Consider the following 25,400-nt stretch of genomic DNA (forward strand, 5'->3'; position numbering starts at 1 on the left):
CTCCTATTCTAAAACTATGGGAATTTGACTTGGGCAAAGGTATACAGTAAATTGTTATGCGTGGAAATATATATGGATCACCAGAATAATGGGATCTATGTTAATAAGGATAGAAGAGAATTTATATAAATTAGTGTGGAGATGGTATTTATCTCCTGTGAAACTTACTCAAATAGACAATAATTATTCTAAGATGTGCTGGAGAGGGTGCCAGAAAATAGGCACTTATGCCTATATGTGCTGAGAATGTGAATATACATACAAAAAAATTGAAATAACCAATTGAAATTTTGCTGTATGTCCCCAAATGCTATTTTTATTAATATTTTAGAAAGAGGTACGTATATAATTGGATAATTAGAGAATTAGGGCCAGTTCAGACGGTATATAGATTGGTATTTGGATCGTTGGTACAGTTTGGTTTGAACTACATTACACCGCCAACACATGTTTCTACTTAGATCAACTCATCCTCCCCCTTTAAGAGCTGTCCCATTCCTTTCTGTCACTCCACAAGGGGAATTTTTTTTTTTTTGCATGATTCAGTGTCCTCCTAATTATCCTGTTGTGTAGCCTGTGCAGATGACTAATTCACACTCAGTTGGAGCTGTGGGCAGTGTTATTAGAGGTAACACTGCTGTGATGTAATAGGTGGGTTGTGACATTAAAGAGGAGGATGGAAAAAAACCCTCCTCTATTTTTGTCCCCTTTAAATATATATGAACTGGCCCTAATTCTCTAATTATCCAATTATATACATACCTCTTTCTAAAATATTTATATATATATATATATATATATATATTTAAAGGGGACAAAAATTAAAGGGGACAATTTGAAGAGACCCTTGTCTAGCAGGCCGAGGCAAAAGGGCAGTCCTGAAACCAGCAAAATCAGGGAGCTGGACAGAGGACAGATTGTATTTGTCTTCAATGTGGAAGGGATTGTCATTCTCAGATTGGCTTCTCAGCCACACTAGATGCTGTTCCAAGTCCTCCATACAGAGCATGTTACCATAGTCTCTTGAGACTGAAGGATGCCTAATCAGAATTATCTTTTAATGATGCAAGCCACCTTGGATCATTTTTAAGGAGAAAAGCAATGGAAAAATATTTTAAAAAATTAAATAAATATAAGAACCTACACAATTTTGGAAGAGGAACCAGTCTCCACAAGTATAAATGTTATAAGCAGTTACTCCCAAATGGTCCTGGGTGGGAGGAGCACTGTATATGTTTTTTGTTTTTTAAAAATTCTTTCTCGTATGTTTAAATGTTTATTAGAAATATTTTGGTCTTTTTTTATTTTAAAAAATAAATAAATCTTTTTTGAAAAAAGGAATGGCCCATGAAGTAAGAATGAAATAGCAGAAATTTGGGGGAGACTTTAAAAATACATAAACAAATTGTCTTTTTAAAAGGAATGAACCATTCAACAACTGCACTGAGTATTCCGGAGGCAACAGAAAAAGAGAATGCTACGTTTTCTTAGTCCTTCCCACAGTTCTCTGCCTCAGAATCAGAGAGAAGAAATTACTATACCAAGTGTAGATAATTGCATTTTACTTCGCCTTGTTTAGAAATTGCCTTGCAATGTTGACATCGGCACCCTGGGAGAACAACCACACTTCACTGAACTTGCACCAGATTTGGTCTTCAGTGCCAGCTTTCCCTAAATCTACCTATCAGCAGTAAATCTACAAGCTGACAAAACAGAAGTTGCATAAAAAGTTGTAATAGTACAGTCAAAGAAAGAATTTCTGGCCTTGCTGCCTTAAGAAGCAGCACACTTTTTTCCTTTATTTTTAATGAGTGATCCTCTGGGAATGTCTGTAGAAATACCAACTGACACACTCACCTCACTCTTCTGGCTGGACTGCACTTTTTCTGTAAACACCTGACCAGGTGTTAGTTGTCCAAAGTGAATACATGTGTTTCTATGAATATGCTGGTCATATGATGGCACTGGATACACTGTAATACCGCATCAGTATATAATGTTGCCATTCCAGCCATCAAAGTTGTGGTGTAGAGTGTTTTATTGTGTCTCACCTTTCAGAATTTTTGTTTCCCACAGAGACCAGGGCTATATTTCCTATTTGGTGGTACTTTATTATTATGTCCCCACCCTAATGCCATCCATTTACAGGATAAAAGTGAGGTGATACAACAGATATCTCTTACATCACCAGTTGATGACATTGGATAGTCAATGGGTAATTATTCAGTACAGTCTTCTATCTCACACACTTTTTACCAGTTCTATCGATCACTACAGATATTAGAATTTTCAAAGTTGCTACAACTAGAACTTGTGGTCAGATATATCATTTAATCATAGAGTCATAGACTATTGGAGTTGGAAGGGGCCTATAAGGCCAATGAGTCTAACCCCCTGTTCAGTTCAGGAATCCAAATTAAGATATTCTCTATTTGCCGGCGTATAAGATGACTTTTTTGGCCCAAAAACATGCCTTCAAGTGGGGGGGGTCGTCTTATACGCCGGGTGCACTTCAGTTGGGCCAGGAAGGAGCCACCACTGCCGCCACCACTGCCGTTGAGTGAGTGATGCGGGGCTGCGCTGGCCAGGGAGGAAGGCAGGTGGGCAGGCAGGCGGTCGGTTTGTACGGAGGGAGGGAAGCAGAGCCAGCCATGCCTGAGCAGCCAGAGCCCGCTGCTGGGCTGCCTGCCACCCTGCGCCGCTGAGCCAGCTGACTGCTCGCCCGCCCGCTGCCCAAGAGCCGCTTCCCCTTCTCCTCCTCCTCCTCCTCTGCTACTGCTGCCCACCAAGCTGCTTCCCCTCCTCCTCGCCCTCCTCGTTGCCGGCCATAAACTTCCAGGGTGGGCCCGAGCAGAGCCCCGGGCAGCTGCTGCCGGCATCGCAACAGAGCTGTCCACTCTATATTTTGAGTGGAAATGTTGGGGGGGGGGTCGTCTTATATGCCCTGTCGTCTTGTACACCGGCAAATATGGTATATGAAAGATGGCCATCTAGCTTTCCCATGCATACCTCCAGAGCTCATCATTTCCCAGGTTAACTGGTTCCATTGTCCTATTGCTCTAACAGCCTGATATTCAGCTTAAATCGAGCTTTCTGTAACTTGACCCCATTATTATGTGTCCTGTAGTCTCAGATAATTGAGAACGGATTCTGTCTCTTTTCTATATGACAATCTTTCAAGTATTTGAAGAGTGCTATCATATCTGTCAGCATTTTGTATAAAATGAAATATGGAATTGCCTTGGTGGTTTGTGGGAAACCAGAAAAGGCTTAGTCATTCAGGTTGGCAGTAAGCCACAGTGAAAGTCATGTGACACTGCTGCGCATGCGCAGAGTTCAATTTGCTGTGTCACTATTGCATCAGACTATACTACATAAGCAAGGTGCTTACTAAGCTTATTTGTTGGGTTGATGTATGGAGGAGCAGCACGTTACTTTGTTGGAATCGTGGAATTGCCAGTTCTGAGGTGTGACGTATATATATTTGTGAAGGGAGCATCTCTCTGTGTCCAGTGTCCTTGTTTTCTGCTGTTTAGAGATTCCAAGAAGATCTCAAGCAGCATAACAATTTCCACTGTGTAACGCTTATCAAATCTTATAAATATCTCCCCTCAGTCTTCTGAGGCCTAATTAGTGTCAGATAGAGGGGAGCTAGTATTTCACACAATTTGGAAACAATACTTCCGTTAATGCAACCTTGAATAGCATTGGCCTTTTTTGCAGCCACATCACACTGTTGGCTCATTTTTTACAAGGATACAGCTTATAAACTTCCAAATTTGGTAAAATGAGTACCCAGCTCATTGGGCAGGGGCAATGTGTAGCCTGCAAAATTAAACTGTAAACTGCCCAGAGAGTGCTTTAAGCATTATGGGGCAGTATATAAGCAACATACTCTGCCTTTTTACTTTACCACAGTTCCAAGATCCTTCTCCATCTTGTATCTGTGTGTTTGGCTTCTTTTCCCTAGGTGTAGAGCTTTGCACTTATCCTGGTTAAACTTCATTTTGTTGTTTTCAGACCAGTGCTTGAGACTATCAAAACATCTTTAAATTTTGTTTTTGTCTGCCAAGGTATTAGCTATCCCAGTCAATTTTGTGTCATCTGCAGATTTAATAAGCATTCCCTGGACCTCCTCATTAATAAAATGAAGCATTAATAAAAATGACATTAATTTTAAAAAGGCATTAATAAAAATGGTGCAGAGCAACAGGCCCAGTGTTAAGTTAAAGTTAAATTATTTTTGAACTGGCATTATCCAGTCTTCCCATGCATATTCTTAATAGGAAAACATGAAGCCTGAAGAAGGCTTGTGAGAAGGATACCAGAATCCTGTCACTTGTTGATATTCCTTCTGTGTTTGTTCATAATTGTGCAGCCTGGTAGCTGATACAGAGTTTACATTTTTGTTCAGTTTATATCTCTTTGAATATTGTCATTCATCTACTGATAGTGCTATGCATTATATGCGGATTTGATTTATGATGTACAGTATGGCTGTTGTGTGCATTTGTATCTTGTCTGTCATAATTTAGTGGGCATTTTTACATTTTGTGTTCTGTTATACAGTTTAACCTACATATCTCAACAGAAAGAGTTCCATTTTTTATTTGTGTTTATTCTTCTGCACACACATAGGGCCCTGAATACACTCCTACCTCAGTTGCCAACTGAAGGTTGGGGGGGGGGGCTTCCAGAGCATTTGTCAGGGTTAGTCCTCCCTGCAGCAGTCTGAAGATTGGACTACTGTCCATGTTTTTTCTGTCTGTGGGAAACAAGGTTCTACCTTGTCCTTTGTCACAGGAAATAAAAACCTTGTTATCCACACAGTGCCAGAAGATACCTGGTCCCAGGTTTCTTCTCACACAGATACTACCTCTACAAATGCATGTTTCCTCCTGGAGGAGGGAGAACACGAATTACACTTAATTAACTATCCTGCTGACACCCCATGATGTCAGCAGGACAAAATGAAGCATCAGACCTGATAATACTTGAATGAGCTCAGTCTGGCCTTCTTTGGATGACTACAGAGGAAGGGCGGGATCTGTTCTAAATCATCCCAGAGTGCAGGACATATAACAATGGGCTCAAGCTACAGGAAGCCAGATTTAGGCAGAATATCAGCAAAAACTTTTTAAGTGTTAGAGCAGTACAACAGTGGAACCCATTACCTTGGGAGGTGGTGAGCATTCCAACATTGGAGGTATTCAAGAGAAAATTGGGCAATCATCTGTTGGATCTGCTTTGATCTGGATTCCTGCCTTGAGCGGGGGGGGGAGGGTTAGACTCGATGACCTTATAGGACCTTCCACCTCAGTTATACTATGATTCTATGACTTCATGGGGCAATTTCCTGATTGAAATATAGCTGGAACAGAGACCACTAGAGTGTATGTTAGGAATTCTAATGATTCTGCAGCACCATATTTATCCCAGTGCAGTGAGTGGGTTTTAATATATGAGTAGTCATATTCCTAGTATTTCTTGATGTTATTCTTTTAGGAAAATCAGACATTCCTGTATTGTGAAATTGATGTCTGATCTTTACCAGAAACCTTCTGCAATAGATAGAAAGATGATAGAATCTGGAAAGAGAGGGGGGATTTCTACACATATATATACACAAGCCATGTACTGTTTTTAAAGTTTGTGTAATAATCAACCAGAAAATCTGGAGCAGCAAAAAGATTTAGCTCTTTGTTATAGCAGGGGTTTTAAACTCAATTTACCTGGGGGCCGCTAAAGATAGAGTCTGGGTGAGGCTGGGCCACATCAGAATTTCCGCCAAGCGGAACAAGAGCCCGAGGAAGCCACCCAGGAGTTTCCTTAGCCGACAGACAGGTGGGCTGGCTGGCAGGCTGCAGTTCTGGGTGGAGGGTGCAAGAGGTGCTGTCTTGGGAGAGAGCCAGCGAGCGCGGCATGGCTTTTTTTTTTTTACTCTTGACAGCAGAGGATGTGTGGGTGCTTTGGGGGGGCAGGCAAGGCGAGGGCCACAAACTATCATCTGGGGGGATGCAAATGGCCCCCGGGCCACATGTTTGAGACCCCTGCTCTATAGCAATTTAATTCTTACTCTATAATAGCAAGTTGAAAGATCAAGTTTTTGTCTATGTACTCAATTTCAGTAACTTCTTAGATGCTGAAATTCAGGAGCGATTGCTAGTGTTACAGAGTTAGAGCTGGAGACATAAGACCAGGTGTGACTCTGGTCTTATTGTACTATTGTAAAAATACAAAATTGTGCAGCCTTGTAAATGGGAATAATGTAATATCACTCCCTGCCTTAAAGCCAATAGTCCTATACAATAACCTGGATTTTATCTGATGGGAACTCATTCATGGAAGTGTGTGTTTGTTTTAATGAGGTTAGCTAGCAAAAGGTTTTTCTTGAGAGTTATCTTCTTCGTGCCCAGTGCATAGAACGGGCAATAATAGTTGATTTTCATTTTGGTGATAACATTATATTTCTAGATACTCCTGTCTATGAATGCAAGTATCTAACCTTTATCTGTATTTGATAATTATCTTCATTGCAGCATATCTTTATAGTTATTTCAGAAGGAGAAAAACAGAGTAACAGTATCGCCCGGGTTCTATACAATTAAATCTAGCTTTGACCAAAATTCAGCAACTGCTAAATTTCAGTACTTTTTCTTCTTGCTTTCAAAAAAGTCACAGTGCCAGGCACCAGAATACATGCAATAACTTTTTAACTTGCAGCAATTCATCTATGAAGACTGTACCAACTGCTCTATGGTGGATTAAAAACCAAATAGGGGTTTGGCCTATGGTTATGTTGGGATATATCTGACCCTTCAGGTTTAAGAGTATAACAATATCATAAATAGGAATTAGGATCAAGATCCAACTGGTGGAAAGCTGTGTGTGTAAAGCAATTATGCCATTGTTTTTTCCCCTCATGCATTTAGGTGTGCAGTCCAGTCACACACTCAGTTTCACAACTGCTGCAAGATCAAGCACACAACAGATTGGTTGTTGTGGGTTTTTCGGGCTTCATTTAACTCATGAGCACAGTTTGCTGTCCTCTGAAGATGCCGGTCACAGAGACTGGCGAAACGTTACGAAGAACCACTTTCAGAACACAGCCAAGAAGCCCAAAAAACCCACAACAACCATTAGATCCCGGCCGTGAAAGCCTTCGCGAATACACACAACAGATTGTCTGCCAGAAAGGAGGATCCTTACATAATCAGGTAAGAAAATGGGAATCTGGCCTAAGGGTTTTATATCCAAGGATACAGAACAGTAATATCACTTCAAGGCAAATACTGTATCAGAATAACGTAGATAATGTGTGTTTGGAGAATTTTTAAAGAAAATGAGTCCCTGAAGAAAAAGAAGAATGGGCCAGCTAACACTTTTGACTTGAAATCTCCTATTTTCATGGAGACCATCTATTCCCTGCAAAAGGGAAGGGTTTGGGCTCTTTTCACATGGTTTTAGAATACACCCAAAACAGCTTTTTGACTGGGAAAAGATTTGTTTCATGGCCCTTGTGGCCACTCTTCACAGCAGGAGTCAGCATGATTGTTGGCTCAGGGGACAAACTATTGTATTTAGACCTCATTGCAGGCTGCGCCACTCCAAAAATAGCTAATATTTAACCAGCAAGCATCTGGAGAGGTAATCTCAGTTTTAGTTTTGCTTTCTTGGGACACGAGGGTCTAAGGAAAGCCCCATGGACCCTAGGGTGAAAACAGCTATTTCTTTTTGTTGTTGTTAGTCGTTTAGGGTGAAACCCATGAAAGCTTATATCACATAAAATTGATTAGTTTTAAGTGTTGTTGTTGTTGTTTAGTCATTTAGTCATGTCCAACTCTTCGTGACCCCATGGACCAGAGCATGCCAGGCCCTCCTGTCTTCCACTGCCTCCTGGAGTTTGGTCAAATTCATGTTGGTAGCTTCAGTGACACTGTCCAACCGTCTCATCCTCTGTCGTCCCCTTCTCCTCTTGCCTTTACACTAACATCAGGGTCTTTTTGAGGGAGTCTTCTCTTCTCATGAGATGGCCAAAGTACTAGAACCTCAGATTCAGGATCTATCCTTCCAGTGAGCATTCAAGGTTGATTTCCTTTAGAATGGATAGGTTTGTTATCCTTGCAGTCCAGGGGACTCTCAAGAGCCTCCTCCAGCACCACAATTCAAAAGCATCAATTCTTCGGCAGCCAGCCTTCTTTATGGTCCAGCTCTCACTTCCATACATCACTACAGGAAAAACGATAGCTTAGACTATGCAGACTTTTTTCGGCAAGGTGGTGTCTCTGCTTTTTAAGATGCTGTCAAGGTTTGTCATCGCTTTCCTCCCAAGTAGCAGGTGTCTTTTAATTTCGTGGCTGCTGTCACCATCTGCAGTGATCATGGAGCCCAAGACAGTAAAATCTGTCACTGCCTCCATATCTTCCCCTTCTATTTGCCAGGACGTGATGAGACCAGTCGCCATGATCTTTGTTTTTTTCTTTGTTTGTCTTTTATGTTGAGCTTCAGACCATTTTTGGCACTCTTCTCTTTCACTCTCATTAAGACGTTCTTTAATTCCTCCTCACTTTCTGCCATCAGAGTGGTATCATCTGCATATCGGAGGTTGTTGATATTTCTTTTGGCAATCTTAATTCCAGTTTGGGATTCATCCAGTCCAGCCTTTCACATGATGCATTCTGCATAGAAGTTAAATAAGCCAGGGGACAATATACAGCCTTGTCGTACTCCTTTCCTAATTTTGAACCAGTCAGTTCTTCTATGTCCAGGTTTAACTGTTGCTTCCTGTCCCACATATAGATTTCTCAGGAGATAGATAAGGTGGTCAGGCACTCCCATTTCTTTAAGAAAATGGCATAGTTTGTTGTGGTCCACGCAGTCAAAGGCTTTTGCGTAGTCAGTGAAGCAGAAGTAGATGTTTTTCTGGAACTCTCTGGCTTTCTCCATAATCTAGTGCATGTTAGCAATTTGGTCTCTAGTTCCTCTGCCTCTTCGAAATCCAGCTTGTACCTCTGGGAGTTCTTGGTCCACATACTGCTGAAGCCTGCCTTGGAGGATTTTGAGCATAACCTTGCTAACCTTGTGAAATGAGTGCAATTGTACAGTAGTTGGAGCATTCTTTGGCACTGCCCTTCTTTGGGATTGGGATGTAGACTGATCTTTTCCAATCCTCTGGCCACTGCTGAGTTTTCCAAACTTGCTGGCAAATTGAGTGTAACACCCTAACAGCGTCATCTTTTAAGATTTTAAATAGTTCAACTGGAATGCCATCACCTCTACTGGCGTTGTTGTTAGCCATGCTTTCTAAGGCCCACTTGACTTCACTCTCCAGGAATGGCTTGCCAATTCCTGCTGCAGGTGGATCGCCTTTAGTCAGAACTCTAAATTATGACCTGTCCGTCTTGGGTTGTCCCTGCACGGCATAGCCCATAGCTTCTCTGAATTACTCAAGCCCCTTTGCCACTACAGGGCAGCAATCTGTGAAGGGGCAGCTGTTTCTAGAGGCCGTCCAAAAGCAGAAATCAGCCTTTTTTTGTAGGGGGCGGGCAGTATTTTTGTACTGAGGCACTTTAGGTCCTTGGAGGCTATAGAAAAGTTCTTGTGGACCACACTTTGCCCAACCATGCCATCCTGTCTCTCTGATCCTCAGCCCCCGAGTCATGTTTGCTGGCCTAGAATAGTCTGGGAATGTTACATTGACTTCTTCATTCTGGTTTTGGAAACAAAGCCAGAGGCTGCAAGACAAAACTGTATTACAATTGCTATATGAATAAATGGTGTAAGGCTTCTGTTCGAAGTTGGAAACTGTGATAAAAACATATCATATGGTAAATTCAAGTATAGGATTGTGATCTTCCCAAAAATCCTTGCATCTTCAGTCTTTTGAGGGGGAGGGGTTTGTTTGTTTGTTTTTTTAGTTTTCGCTGTACCTTGAACATCACATAATTTGCCAAAGCAACAACAACAATAATGTGCCATCAAGTTAATTCTGACTCATGGTGATCTTTTTAAGGGCTTTCCAGATAGATGGTACTCAGAAGTGGGTTACCTTTTCTTTCTTGGGGTATCTTGGAAGTGTGGAGCTTTCCCAGGGCCACACCGGCTTGCAGGAGGCATGGTGGGCAATCAATTCCCAGCCGCTGGCTCCACAGTGGCTAAACCACTGAGCTATCCAGCCAGCAAACTGGGTCAGATATATCATCCTACCTCAGGTCTGAATGACATTCTAATCCCATCTACATTTCTTTACCTGTTAGAAACGAATTTTAAGAATTTGCGTTATGCAGAACTGGACTACAGTCACCTGAACTTCATCTGGCATGTAAGAACCTAGCTGAGATTATGTGTGTATTATTGATGAGATGGCTGGCTGGCTGGCTGGATGGATGGATGGTGGAAGGAACCACTGAAGAGTCTGTATATGAAAACAGCATTTCTTTAAAGGTTTTTTTCACATCACTAGTTTAGTTGCTCCATATAAGAAATAACACAACAGCCCTCCCTTTTTATAATATTTATGACCAACAGGCCTTTACATCTGCCACAATTCAGCATAGCTCCACCAATGCTTCATGATGCTTTGTGACCTAGTTCAACAGCAATAGTGATCTCCCAGCACAACACAACCCCCCTCCCCTTCGAAGTTCAGTCTGTTCTAAAAGACCATTGATGCGGGAGGGTGACCATAAGGGACAAATACTCCTAAATGAATATGAGGACAGTATTCAAATTGAAAGGGCGTGTGTGTGATTATATTTTCTTACTTCCACCTTCCCATGTTTAGTAATTAAACAGCCATTTGATTTGAAATTTCTCTGAATTTACAGATAATGCAATATAACTGCCTTTAACTAATCTGAGTATGAAGAAAGCCAAGCATTCTCTTTATATGTTCTCATGAGAAGCGTAGATAATTTAAAAAAACTCCACTTCAATAGAACACACTGCTATCTACAAACATCTAAGACCGTCTGTGCTTTTGAGATCAAAACATGTAGAAGCATTTGATGTTTGACATGTTTTCTGAATATGTTCCAAATTACTTTAATGGCACATATGTTCAGAGCATTATATAAGAATGGTTCTCGGAATGGCTGACCCAAAATATGTGGATCTCTGTAATAAGAGGATGGGTGTTTAATCCTTATGTGTTTATTTGCTTCCACAAACCCTGTGATTGTGAAAGGTAGAGAATGTGTGGGAGTTTCTGAAAAAGGAAATTCTAAACGCACCGCTACAAACAAATGCAACAAGAAAGAAAAAGGAAGACAGCAAAAAGAAAAAAGAAAACAAAAAAAAAACCCCCAACAACATGCCAATATGACTTCACAAAAAGCTCAAGAAGAAGACCAAAAATTTAAAAGGGCACATATAGGAAGTGGGAAGAAGACCAGGCCACAAAGGACGAGTACAGACAAATAGCAAAGAATTGGAAGGAAGATGTTGGGAATGAAAAAGCTCAGGATGACCTGAGGTTAGCAAGAGATGCTAAAAGCAACCACAAAGTACATACATAGCAAGAGACAGAGGGGAAAAAATAATGGCTTAGCTACTCAAAGTGGATGGAAAAATGAACACAAGACAAGGAAAATTTATTTATTTATTTATTTATTTATTTATTGGACTTATATACTGCCCCATAGCGCTACAAGCACTCTCCGGGCGGTTTACAATTTTTTAATTATACAGGCTACACATTGCCCCCCCAGCAAGCTGGGTACTCATTTTACCGACCTTGGAAGGATGGAAGGCTGAGTCAACCTTGAGCCGGCTACCTGGGATTTGAACCCCAGGTCGTGAGCACAGTTTTAGCTGCAGTACAGCATTTTAACCACTGCGCCACGAGGCAGAAGTGCTCAATTTCAACTTTAGCTCAATTTTTTCCAGGCAAATATGAAGTACAAATGGAGGGGACAGGATTGCAATTTGAGACTGATAAATAAATAGTCAAAGAATATCTTATTATTTTGAACTAAGTTCAAATCCACAGGATCAGATGTAGAACAGATGTAGAACTTTCAGAATCACTGTCTTGTTTTCTTGAAATCATGGCAGATGGGCAAAGTGCTGGATGATTGGGGAGGGCTAGCATTGTCTGTATCTTCAAAAAGGGCAAAAAGGAGGAAGCTGGTAACTACAGACCAGTCAGCCTGACATCAATCCCCAGGAAAGTTGTGGAGGAGATTATAAAGTGTTCACTCTGTAAGCACCTTGAAAACAATGCAGGAATAACTAGGAGCCAATATGGATTTATCAAAACAAACCTGGCCAAACTAATCTTATCTCATTTGATTAGATAATCTCCCTGGAAGAGGGTGAGAATGCTGTAAACCTCATATATCTTGACTTCAGCAAAGCTTTTGACCAAGTGCCCCATGATATTCTGATTAGCAAACTGGGCTAGCCAGAACAACTGTCAGGTGGATACACCGTTGGTTAAAGAATTGCACTCAGACAGTGCTTATCAATGGCTCCTTCTCAAACCGGGAGGAGGTAAGAAGTGAGGTAGCACAAGTCTCAGTCCCGGGCCTGGTGCTCTTCCACATTTCTGTTAATGATTTTGGATGAGATGGAGAAGAGAATGCTTATCAAATTTGCAGATGGCACAAAGTTGGATGGAATAGCTAACACCCTGGAAGACAGAAGCAAAATTCAAAAATATTTTGATAGGCTTGAGCACTGGGCTGCAAACAACAAAATAAATTTTGACAGGAATAAGTGTCAAGTTCTACACCTAGGGTAAAAACCCAAACACACAAGATGGATGAATACTTGGATCAGTAATACTACGAGTAAGAAGGATCTTGGAATCGTTGCAGATTAAAAGCTGAATTTGAGCCAACAGTGCAATGTGGCTGCAAAAAAAAAAAAAAAAAAAAGCAAGTGCTCTTTTAAAATGCGATAACAGAAGGATAGTCTTCAAATCCTGTGAAGAACTAGCTTCCCTTTATTCAGTACTGGTTAGGACTCCTCTTGAATACTGTGTCTAGTTCTGGACACCACACTTTAAAAGGAATCTGACAGACTGGAACAAGTTCAGATGATGGCAACAAGGATGATCAGGGGTCTGGAAACTAAGTTCTATGAGGAAAGACTGAAAAGTTTAGCCTTGAGAAAAGAATACAGAGTAGAGGCATGATAGCTTTCTTCAAATATATGAAAGCGTGTCATACATAAGAAGCAGGACCTGTTCTCAATCAGAGCGCAGGACACAAAATAAATGGGTTAAGTTATAGGAAGGCAGATTTCAGTTGAATATAAGGAGAAACTTCCTAACTTTTGGAGCAGTATGACAATGGAGCCAATTACCATGGGAGATGGTGAGAACTGCAGTGCTGGAAGCATTCAAGAGAAAATCAGACAGCCATCTGTCAGATATATTTGGAGTTGGATTCCTGCATTGGATTGGAGTCAATGGCCTTATAGGCCCATTTCAACTCCATTAACTCTATGATTCTATGATCTGAATTAATTCAACTGTCAAGGAGGTGCGCTATGTGAGCCTAAAAGAGAATGTTGGTTAGAGCGACATAGCTTCCTGATAGTCTGCACTCTCCTTCCTCCTTGCCTGCCTGTCTTTGTTTTCCACAGCTGCCTCTTATATGCCCATCCATTGTCCAGCCAGCTGCCTTTCAGTAAAACCACTGCATTTGGTCTTTGTAGCACTATTTGTTGCAGTAATTTGTGCTCTTTAGGGAAAGAGTACTCTATCCACCTAGAGAGATTATCGTTACTCTCAGTGCCTGTCTGCCACTACCAAGCATTGTTGCCTTCCTGCCCAGTGCCATGCTGATGGTCAGTACACTGTTTTTAATTCATTTTGTCAAGAATTTAAAAAGAAAAGAAATAGCAAAAAAGCTAAAGTCCTGTTGACCTGAGTATCCAAACTGATTCATACTCAGAGCCTGGCCTGTTTGGGCCTAGATCATTCCATACCAAGTTGAGATCTGCTCCAAGCTGGTTCTCATCCCTTTGTATACAGTGCTGACTTATGAACATCCTGACATACAACCATCTTGAGTTACGACCAGCTCCAGCCACAAAATTTTGCTTCAACTTGCAGCTGGAGCTTCCAGTTACGAACACAAAAAGGAAGGGGGGAAAGGCAGGAAATTCAAATTGCTAACTGTAGGTGGCAAAGAGGCTGCTTCTTTGTAGCTCTTTCGCCCCAGCAGTTAGAGAGTGTGCAATCAGAGGAGGCTGCCTGGTAAGGTAAGGTGCTGCTTTCTGCTTTTTAGAAACTGTTCTGGATGGGTTTTGCAGTGTGGTTTTGGGCTGGGGGGGTTTGTTTCTGTGCTGTGATGGGTCTTCGGGGTTTTGTTTGTTTGTTGGGTTTTTTCCCCATTTCTGATGGGTCTTGGGGGGGTTGTTTGCTTTTTAGGTTTTTTCCCCATCTCAGATGGGTCTTGCATGCTTCCCTTGCTTTTTGCTTTGTTTTCTTTGCATTTCCGATGTGCTCCCTTTGCTTTTTCTTTTGTTTTCTTTGCATTTCCGATGTGCTCCCTTTGTTTTCTTTGCATTTCCGATGTGCTCCCTTTGCTTTTTCCTTTGTTTTCTTCAGGTCTTGCACACTTGATTGCTTTTCTTTCCCCCCTTTGGCCGGAAGGGATTATCGCATTTCCGATGGGTCTTGCAGTAATTTTGTTTGTTTGTTTGTTACTTTTTTCTTCAGCCGGAATGGATTAATTGCATGTGAATGCATCCCTGTGGGAAATGGTGCTTTGACTTAACAACCATTTTGAGTTACGTCCATCTTCTGGGACGGATTATTGTCATAAGTCGAGGCACCACTGTATTTAGCTTAGTTAGACATTCTATATGTGTCTTTGACATGCTCTGTGTATCTACAGCTGGCAATTTTCTCCGCCAGGAGCTGAAATGGCTGCTTGCAATTCTTTATTGGGAAGCGCTGAGTTGTCTTGCAAAGTTTTGCAAATTTCAAGCAACTTTATGGAACCCTTGGGAAGGTTACACAGGCTGAATATCTGCATCTCTTGCAGCGGTTAAAGGCATTGGAGACTTATGAGAATAAAGGTTGGTAAATAAAAGGGTATTGGGATGCACAAAATACCTTGTACTGCAGATTGCCTACCTTTTTATTACATGAAAAGAATCTCAGAAAAGCTTGATAGTTACTTTTCTATAAAACTATTTGGAAAGGAATGTGAAAATGTCTGATCTGTGTATGCTGACCTACCACACTGTAGATATAATGAGCAAAGTTACATAGTATGCAAATATGGGTGCTTGGTTTTGAGGAATGAGAACATAGCATCCCTGAGAGAATGAAGAATAGAACCCTTTAGTGCCTGGTAAGGGAGATGTGGAAGGTTCAGAGGGATGAAAGCTAAATGATTGCCATAAAGTGGGGGACCAGTGAAAGAAGACCAAAAAATGGGGAGAGAAATGGCATAAATTGGGCTCTGAGGGTTGTTGTAATACAGCTGAAATTAATACAGACTAAATGAATACTGTGATGCAAAATTAGAAAGACCTATAAGATAGAAAAACCGTTGGGTGAGGAGAAAGAAAATAAAGAACTTTAGGGTGTGATTAATGGGTTTCTATCCAAGTGAAAGCTGGGTGCTTGTCCTGGCAGAATAGGGACTTGACCTGAACCAACCCTAGGTGTAGATAAGCAAGACATGCAAAAAAAAAAAACACAAAAAAAACTGGTTTTGAAAATAGTTCTCAGGTAAAAAGTCTTGCTATGAATCTCTGTGCATTCAAACATGTCAGAGTGAATTTGGGTTTGCCAGTTCTTTTTCTGGAGTCTTATCAACCTGTATTATAGGCATTTGCTATGCCAGAAATTTGGGCAGTCAAAAAACTCTGTGCCATGCAAAAGCTCTTTATTTTTTATCATATGATACCAGTTCAGAAATGAAAATAGGTGCCTGTAACATGCATAACATACAGAACATAAGGAAAAGACAATACTGTAATTGTCCAGCATACATATTTATTTTAGATGGAATTATTGCAACCTTTATATGCTGCCTTTTAAGAGGTTTTGGCTGGGAGGGACTTTTTGGGTAGAATTACTGTCAATCAGTCTAGCAGCAACCAATTGTTCCCTCTGCCTCAGATTTTGAAGACATCCAGGCCTCTCTACTTAAGAGTATTTTTCCCTGCTCTTTTTAAGTCAGCAGTCAGTATTCAGTTCAGAGGCAGTGTTCTGTTAGTTATGGAATCAGTAGGTCATGTACTTAGTAATCCAGCTATGAATCAGTTATGTTCATGAAACCAGTTATTTTTCATCAATATGCTGGTTTTGATCTATTTAGAACTGTGAGTAATTTGAATGTTTTATTAATTCTCTTACCAATGAATGAGAATGAGTTATTAAATCATCAACTGTAAGTGCCAGTTGATGATGTGATTTACTCTTGGAAGACTTGAAACTAATTCTGCTCTGTAGGTCTCCGTACTTTTTGCTGCACAACTAGAAAAGAGCCTCCTGACACAGTGGTTAAACTGCTGTATGCAACCCAAACTCTCTTGTGATCTAGATTCAATCCCAGGTAACCAAGTCAAGGTTGACTCAGCCTTCTATCTTTCCAAGATCAGTAAACTGGTACCCAGCTTACATTTGTCAAAAATACCGCCATGGCAATTGCTTTGTGTTTAGGGGAGAAGTGGTTAATTGATGGGGGGGCAGTTTTTATGATTTTTCCATACTTGGTGTCACTTTGTAAATGGTAGTGAGCACAAGAGAGTGTCTTGTAGATCAGTGGTTCCCAACCTTGGCTCCTCAAATATGCTTAAACTACAAGCTCCCAGAAATCCTGGCCAGCACAGCTAGAGGTGAAGGCTTCTGAGAGTTTTAGTTCAAGAGTATCTGAGGACCCAACATTGTCAACTACTGCTGTAGATAATCTTGATTGCTGCCATTGGTATTGTCAAAATTCAGGCTGCCCTGTGCTATGTGAAGCTTGACAGTCTTTTTCTTGCTGGTAGTGCTGGCAGAACATTGTACAGCAATATCAGGCCATTTCTTGTTGTTTTGAATTATGGATACAGAAACACAATATCCCACATTTGGAATTTTGAAGAATTGAAATATACATACTTCTTTAGTTAATTTGAGTTGTACTGCACCAGTTGATAGATCTATCAACATCTGGGAATTTTTTTAAAAAAAATAATATTTGCTGGACTTGCCATCAATATGAGTTTTTGATATAGTTCAATGGTAATACGAGCCTTGCATACATAAAACTATAATGATGACTTTTTGAGAATCAGCATATTTACAAAGCACAGCCTGTCACTTGCAGATCATGGTTAAACTTTCCTAATCATTATACCCACGTTTTGCAGAACACAATTCAGCACTTTGGATTACTTACCTTATCTTGCAGAAATGACTTTAGGATTCACAATTTAAAATTCTGTAATATACTGCTTCTTGGGAAGAAAGCAATGACAAACCTAGACAGCATCTTAAAAAGCAGAGACATCATCTTGCCAACAAAGATCCGCATAGTCAAAGCTATGGTTTTTCCAGTAGTGATGTATGGAAGTGAGATCTGGACCATAAAGAAGGCGAACCACCGAAGAATTGATGCTTTAGAATTGTGGTGCTGGAGGAGGCTCTTGAGAGTCCCCTGGACTGCAAGGAGAACAAACCTATCCATTTTGAAGGAAATCAACCCTGAGTGCTCACTGGAAGGACAGATCCTGAAGCTGAGGCTCCAATACTTTGGCCATCTCATGAGAAGAGAAGACTCCCTGGAAATGACCCTGATGTTTGGAAAATGTGAAGGCAAGAGGAGAGGGGGACGAGAGAGGACGAGATGGTTGGACAGTGTCATCGAAGCTACTAACATGAATCTAACCAAACTCCGGGAGGCAGTGGAAGACAGGAGGGTCTGGCGTGCTCTGGTCCATGAGGTCATGAAGAGTCAGACATGACTAAACGACTAAAGTGGCCTTAAGTGGCTAGATAGGCAGGATATAAAATAAATAAATAAATAAATAAATAAACAACAAAAATATACCAGCAACTGATTTGAAGAATAACATTAAGCAAGATATTGTATTTAATATAACATTCTTCAGCAGGCTTTGAGAATGTCAGCGTGCTGTAGGTGCATAGTTACCATAAGGCACCTTTTACAATGCAGAATTCCCCATTTTCCAAATGCAAACCTTTTCAGTATGACCAAGAACTTGATATTTCTGTATCAACTTTCTGTAGCATAACTTGGAACATACTGGTTCTGAACTCTTTTATATTAATGACAGATGATCTGCAGACTAAGCTGAGAATGACTTGGCATTTTTGCACATCATAAATCAATGAATTTTGAGAACAATTACTAATTTTGCAAAGTATCACTTGGCCCTTGCTGGAATATCTTTGGCACAGACAATTACAATAACATAGTTCTTGCAAACCACCCCTCTGTACTTTCAATCTCTTTGTGTAGAACTTTATTCCTCCCTCTCGTTTTTTTCAACAACTTAGGACCTACTAATTCAGAAGTCTTTCACCTGACTTAATATTACATTTTAAGAGGAAAGCTCTTTTTGCATAATGAACATATATCAAAATGGCATATACTGTACTTGGAAATTCCAAATACTGCTTAAATGCTTACACTGAGTCAGGTGAAAGACTTCTGAATTACACAGTGTATTACACATCAACCCCTGATCCACGGCCCGAGCCTGACCGGACCACAAAGACAGACCTCCCACCCCTACACGCACTCACCCCCGCAAAGGCTGTTTCCACCTGCTCGTGTGCTAAGAGCGGCGCAGTGCTTGTGCGGGCACTCTTTCCCGTGTGCATGTGCAAATGACGCCGGCACCATTCACACATGCGCATGAGCAAGCATGCCCCCGCAGAAGCACCGCAGCACTGTCTGTGCATGTGCATGAGCGTGCACACACAAGTGCACTCATTCGTGCATGCGCACAAGCGCAGGGGTGCCCCACCTTCCCCAGCCGGTCCGCAGATTCGAAACCCTGGCATTTTAGGATGTAGAATCACACAGTGAGACTCCACATATGCAAGTTTTCCTTTTAAGGTAGTCCCTTTCTTTGCTGGAGATAGGAATAAGCAGGGAGCAAGGCGAGGGCTGTTGCATTGTTCACACCTTTGATGGAAGAATCCATTTTACTAAGTCATTGCACATTACAAAGACCCAAGTGGATGTGAAACAAACTATCATTCTTTGCCTCTCTTTTCAGACTGTTATCTGAACATTGTTTACCAAAATCCCAGCATATCTTTTCTACATGTGGTTTTGGGAAACCAGGATTAGATCTACCAGTAGAATTCTGGATTAGATCTACCAGTAGAATTCTGCCCCATGGCTTCATCTATGCAGATTATTGAGCCTTCCAATGAGTCTGAATAATTCCCACTCATTTCAGTACTTTTAGATAATCTGTATTAACTGTTATACATATTTTCTGCCCCCCCCCCATTTTTCTGACATTATATGGGAAGTGCACATAGAGTGCCTGTGGATGTACAAAATACCACCCTCTGTTCTGTTATGTGCTAAATGCAGTGTGATGCTGGTGCTTGTCACCAAATCTCTTCTCCTACTCCTTTGGAGGATGTCCCAGCCTTCTGAAGAAGACTTTGGGGTGACTGGGGGGCTACAGTAGAAAATAGAGATTCCTTCCCTCACTAACATGGGATTCCACATGACTAGTATTGGGTGGAGATCAGCAGATGCGTGATGAGTCAGAGATTGTTTTCATGAATTGCACATGAACTGAGTAATATACTGTAGCAATATCTAATATATACTATATTATATATTTATTTTTATCATATTTTTTAGGCTGTAATTACCTCCCAGACATGAATACAAAAAGAAAAGGCAATTCTGCCATCAGATCTACAATGCCCTCAAAATAAGATGAATATGGGAAGGAAAGTGGATAGAAGTTACTTCAAAGCCAGAACAAGGTTCAGAACTAAAAATGGGTACCTAAATGCAGTTCAGCCCAAGGTGACCTTCTCTTACTTGTTTACTTGCTGGAACAGAAATTGATGAGTCAATTTGCTTTGGCTGATGAATCCTACTCTGGCTGAACAATCCTACTAGGTCTGTTTGTCTTCTTTGGTCTCAGAACAACAGGCTGATCAAGTCAAATGTGCTTTTTGGCAGAAAGGGAAGACACAAGAACCCAGCACCAATAATGAAACATGCTTGGTCTCTTTGCCTTGACATCATACCTAGGAGAGGCATGTGTGTAGTTTCTTAATAGCCTTAGGTCTTCTAACTGACTTAACAGAAGCCAGACTGTGTTTTCCTCTTCAGTCCCAAGGGAAATTAAGCAAGTTCTGGCAACATATACAGCTTCTTATGGTGGATCTAGGAGATTTTGTATATTGGGCAGGCAATGGGTACAATTCTTTCTGTTTATGAACAGTCATTCTTGAAACTGTTTTTTAAACCTAATGCTAAATTGTACAGTCGATCCACCAACATAATGGGATTCATGTAAGAGTTGACTTATCAATCAGCAATTGATTCAATGCGTATTGTCTAGGTGGGACCAGCAATTGAATTTACACCATTGTCTCTTAAATAAAAAATACGCAAAATGTTCGCATAATTCTATTATGTGCACATTCTTCATTTAACTCACATTAATTTTGGCAGATGTATTAAACTGTCATGCTTTACTAGTTCAGTGTGTGTTATTTAATATTATATTTTAAGAGGAAACCTTGTTTTGTATAATGAACGTATATCAAAATGGCATATACTTGGAAATTCCAAATACTGCTTAAATGAATCACTTATCCATCTAGCCCATAAACTTAATGAATAAAGAAAAAAAAGGAAAAAATGAGAGTCATACTTTTAAAATGGTGGTGAATAATTTATATCAAAAACTATGACAGTGATATTTAAATTTGACAGACTTCTGAGTAAGTCTTTGAATTTGTTGTTATTGTTATCATTATTTTTATTTTTATTTAACATCCTATACATATTCTTTGCCATACATATTTTGGCTTGGTTTTCTAATGCAGACTTTTCCCCTGAAAAAAAGAATTTTAAACCTTTGACCAAATTGTGAACTTGATACGGCCAAAAAAAAAGTCAGTTAATTTGGAGAAAACATCAATAAAAATAGACCATCATTTCATCTTGATGTTAGTTCATAATTTTACAATGTACTCTTTCTTTTGTTGTTGGTGGTGATGAGTTGTGTTTTATTTGTTTGCTGAATGTTTAAAAATGTATACAGAAAGTCAAGTTGACATCAAAGTTTTAAGATGAATACATACATAGATACTCAGTTGGTAGGCAATGGTTTGAAAATGCTACACATCTTTTTTTCTCTGATACAAGATTGTAAACATGTAAATAGTTGTGAGAAGAAAGGATAATTGTTTTTCTGGCTCTTGATATACCAAAAGGCAATTAAATTTTCAGACTTGGAATGGTCTTGTGTCTTTCTCCAGTGGCAGTTTGCAGCAAAAGATCTATGTGGGGAACTTTCTCTGTGATGAAAATTTACAAGTTATTCATGCACCACCTATTAATGTCCCTACCTTCTTGGCTTTCATAAAATGTCTCTCTTGCCAAAGCCAGTGAAGCATTTCAGGATAAGAAAGCAATTCAGAGACTTATAGACCTGGAACATTATACAGATAGATATTTACATTACCTCAAAATTAATTAAGGCTGTTGTTTGTATTGCTCCTAATAATAATTTACTCTTTCTGTGCCTGGCATAGTTCAGTGCCAGTCGTGTTGTGAACTAGTACTTGAGAGACATACAGACTTGACTTGTTTTGACTTTTATCAAATCCAACATTACGGTAACAATTTTCAAGTTACAGTATGTTGTTAAATATAATTTTGGACTGCTATGGTTGATTTTCTAATGCACTGATGTGTTGTTTGCATTAGAAGTGTTTGTTTGCTTGTTTGGCTAAACTTTTTTCACCCTGCCTTTCTCCTTAAAATGACCCAAGGTGTATTTCATAGGATCACCTGATCTGAGTGAACACTTAAATAATTCATTTGAATACCAGTTAGTTGAACTGAATGTATTCCCGGATTTGCTTAGGAATACAACAGTAGTTGACAGTTTTCAACAGATATATTTAATTGGTTGATATTGGAGGGATAGCTTAATGGCTTAGGTATCTGGATGCAGAGCCAGAGGTTGGGCATTTGATTCTCCAGTGTGTCTCCTGTAAGTAAAGCCAGCCTGTATGGCCTTGGGGAAGCTGCACAGACCCAGGATGCCCCCCAGAAGAAGGGAATGGCAGACCACTTCTGAACACTCTCTATTTAGAAAACCCTGAAAAGGATCTCCATATGTCAGAACTGATTTGATGTCACATTATAATTATTATATAATTCTGCGCATGTGGATTTCTCTTTGACTAGTTAACACAAATGAATCCATGCCTTTCATCAAGTAATTAATTTAGCACTTTCTTCTTTATTCAGTTAATAAACCTGGTGTGTAATTGTTTTGTTTGCTTTGGCGACCAGGAAGGAAAGAGAAATCATGGAAATAATCTTTATTTATTTTTATTTACAGTGGACCCTCAACTTACAGACGGCTCGACTTACAGACTTTTTGAGTTACAGACTTCTCTGGCTGCAAAATTTAGATGCGACTTACAGCCAGAGAATCGACTTACAGACCAGAAAAAAAACAAAATGGAATAAAAATAGAATAAAAACCACTGGTTATGGGATTAATCGGTTTTCAGTGCATTGTAGGTCAATGGAGATTTGACTTACAGACTTTTCGACTTGCAGCCACCATTCCAATACGGATTAATTCCTTAAGTAGAGGGTCCACTGTATTTATTTATTTATTTGATTTATATCACGCCCATCTGGTCTGGTCGACCACTCTGGGCAGCTATCTATCTTCTGACAAAATGAATAGGTAGAGATCTAGCCCTACAGCTGTCAAACCTACAGTTCAATGCATTCCAATGGGGGGGGGAAATTCACCAAAAATTAACGAAGACTCAGAACAAAGCCAAATTAAGTTTGCAAAGGTTTTACAGGGTGCACTAACGATTCCAAGCATTTTAAACAGTTTTTGAACATTTTAAGACACACTTAAAATAGCAAAAACGGACATTGCTAAGCGAAATAGGGGACCTAAACTGTCATCACTAAGCGAAACAAGGTCCCAAACATCGCTATGCGAAATTTCCCCATTGGAAACATCGCTAAATGGAGTGCAAGATCGCTCCAAAAACCTCATCGCTAAGTGAATACATTGTTAAACGAGGCAATCGCTAAGCGAGGCACCACTGTACTCTCGGATCCAGTTCATTGGGCCCTGGAGATTTGAACTCGTTCAAGGTGGTAAGGTATTCCTTGACTATTTGTTTGTCAGTCTCCAGCTGCAATCCTGTCCCCTCCACTTGCACTTCACATTTGTCTGGAGGTTCACAGTCTGTCCTATGGGAAAGATTAAGCTAAAATAGGAATTGAGCACATCTGCCTTTTCTTTGTCATCTGTTATCATTTTCAATGAGTATCTGTGCCACTGTTTCTTTTCTTTGTCTTTTGCTTCGCAATAACCTGAAGAATGCTTTTTATTGTTTTTAGTGTCTCTAGCTAATCTCAGCTTTTGCTCTCCTAATGACATGCCTGCATGTCCATGCTACTTGTCTGTACTCTTCCTTGGGGACCTGGCCATCTTTCCACCTCCTAGACATGTCTTTTTGTTTTGTTTTGTTTTGTTTTGACGTCCTCCCTGAGCTTTTTGTGAAGCCACACTGGCCTTTTTTTTGCTGCTTCCCACCTTTTTTTTCCTTGTTGGAATTGTTTGCAGTTGTGCTTTTAGAATTTCTTTTTTTAGAAACTAGCCCCCTTCTTGGACTCCTTTTCTTATTAGAATCTCCTCCAATGGGACCTTACTCACCCTTGTTCTGAGATTATTAAAATTGGCTCTTTTTAAATTAAGCATGTTTGTGTGGCTACACTCTGCTTTGGTTTCCTTTGAAATCAAGAATTCTAGTAGAACATGGTCACTCTCACCCAGAGTTCCCCTTACTGCCACTTCCTCTACCAAATCATCTCTACTGGTTAGAATCAAGTCAAAGATAGCTACTCCCCTAGTTTCTTTCTCCACTTTTTGTAGGAGAAAATTGTCAACCACATAACCCAGAAATTTCTTTGAAGGACCATACTTTGCAGAATTTGCCTCCCAACAGATATCCGGATAATTAAAATCTCCCATTACTACTTCATTGTGTCTCTTTGGCATCCTTGCAATTTGTTTTTCAAAAGTTACATCTGCTTCCTCTCCTTGATTGGGTGCATGGTAGTAGACTCCAATTACCATGTTCCTTTTATATTTTGCCCCAACTAGATTGATCGAGATGCTCTCAATGGGACATCCAATATCTTCTTCCTGTATTTCTGTGCATCCTCAGATGCTCCGGGAAGTGCTTAACTCAGAGCTGATTCGGCTACAAGGGGTTGTTTGATGTTCAGGAGCACACCAAATGGAACATCTGTTCTTCCCCCTATCTTTGTAGCCCAAAACAGCCAGCCTGGACAGGCCTTGAGTTTGATTTAAATGCCTGAATAGTCAGCTTCGGTATATCTTATCCTTTGCCTCTGTCAGGAAAATGTCTTGGGCAAGCCCTTAACTGCAGCATTTTTGTTGAAAGTCTTACTTATCTACTTCGAAATTCAGTGGCTTGACATAAAGTCTCACCATTTGAAAAGTTTGTTCAATTCTATACAAGTCACAGTTGATCTCTGGGCTTGTCTTGTGGTTAGCAGGTATGTCTAGATCAGGGACTTGCACAGAAATGGCCGGAGAAGAGGTGCCTGTGAAATACTTACTCTCTCACACTTTTGGACCCTGTTAGACATAAGAATGAAATGTGGTCCCACTTTTAAGTGGCCCGAGGGGTGCATGGCTCAGCTTTTTATGTTTTTGGAAATATTAGCCAAAGAAAGTTCAGACAGGACTTTGGGGCTGCCACACTTGACTCTTTACGGGCATCAAGAATTGGCATTTCTGTCTGTGCTGAGCTATTGATGCTGCCATGAGAGCACCACACCTTGATAAATGTCTCCATCCTCAGTGAGCACTCCCTTACAATTCACCAGCAAGAGGAAATTAATTCTCTGCTGGGGTGACATAGTGAGACTGCTGAAGAATTTCAGTGCTCCCCCCTCCCATCCGTTCAGCTGAGTAGCTCTTTTCAAATCTTCCTCAGCCTTCCACCTAGTACAATGGGCTTTAATTTGGATAGTGTCATTTTTCCCAGGAATATTCCCAATGGGAATGGGTAATGATGATTGCATGGAGAAATCTCTTTGCTTAATGCTAATGCAGATGACATCCATCTGTGAATAACACAGATTGCAATGATTCAACAGATCAGGAAGCTACATACCAAGTGGAGCAACAACAGT

This window comes from Pogona vitticeps, chromosome 5, assembly GCF_051106095.1.
Source record: "Pogona vitticeps strain Pit_001003342236 chromosome 5, PviZW2.1, whole genome shotgun sequence".
NCBI classification, from domain to species: domain Eukaryota; kingdom Metazoa; phylum Chordata; class Lepidosauria; order Squamata; family Agamidae; genus Pogona; species Pogona vitticeps.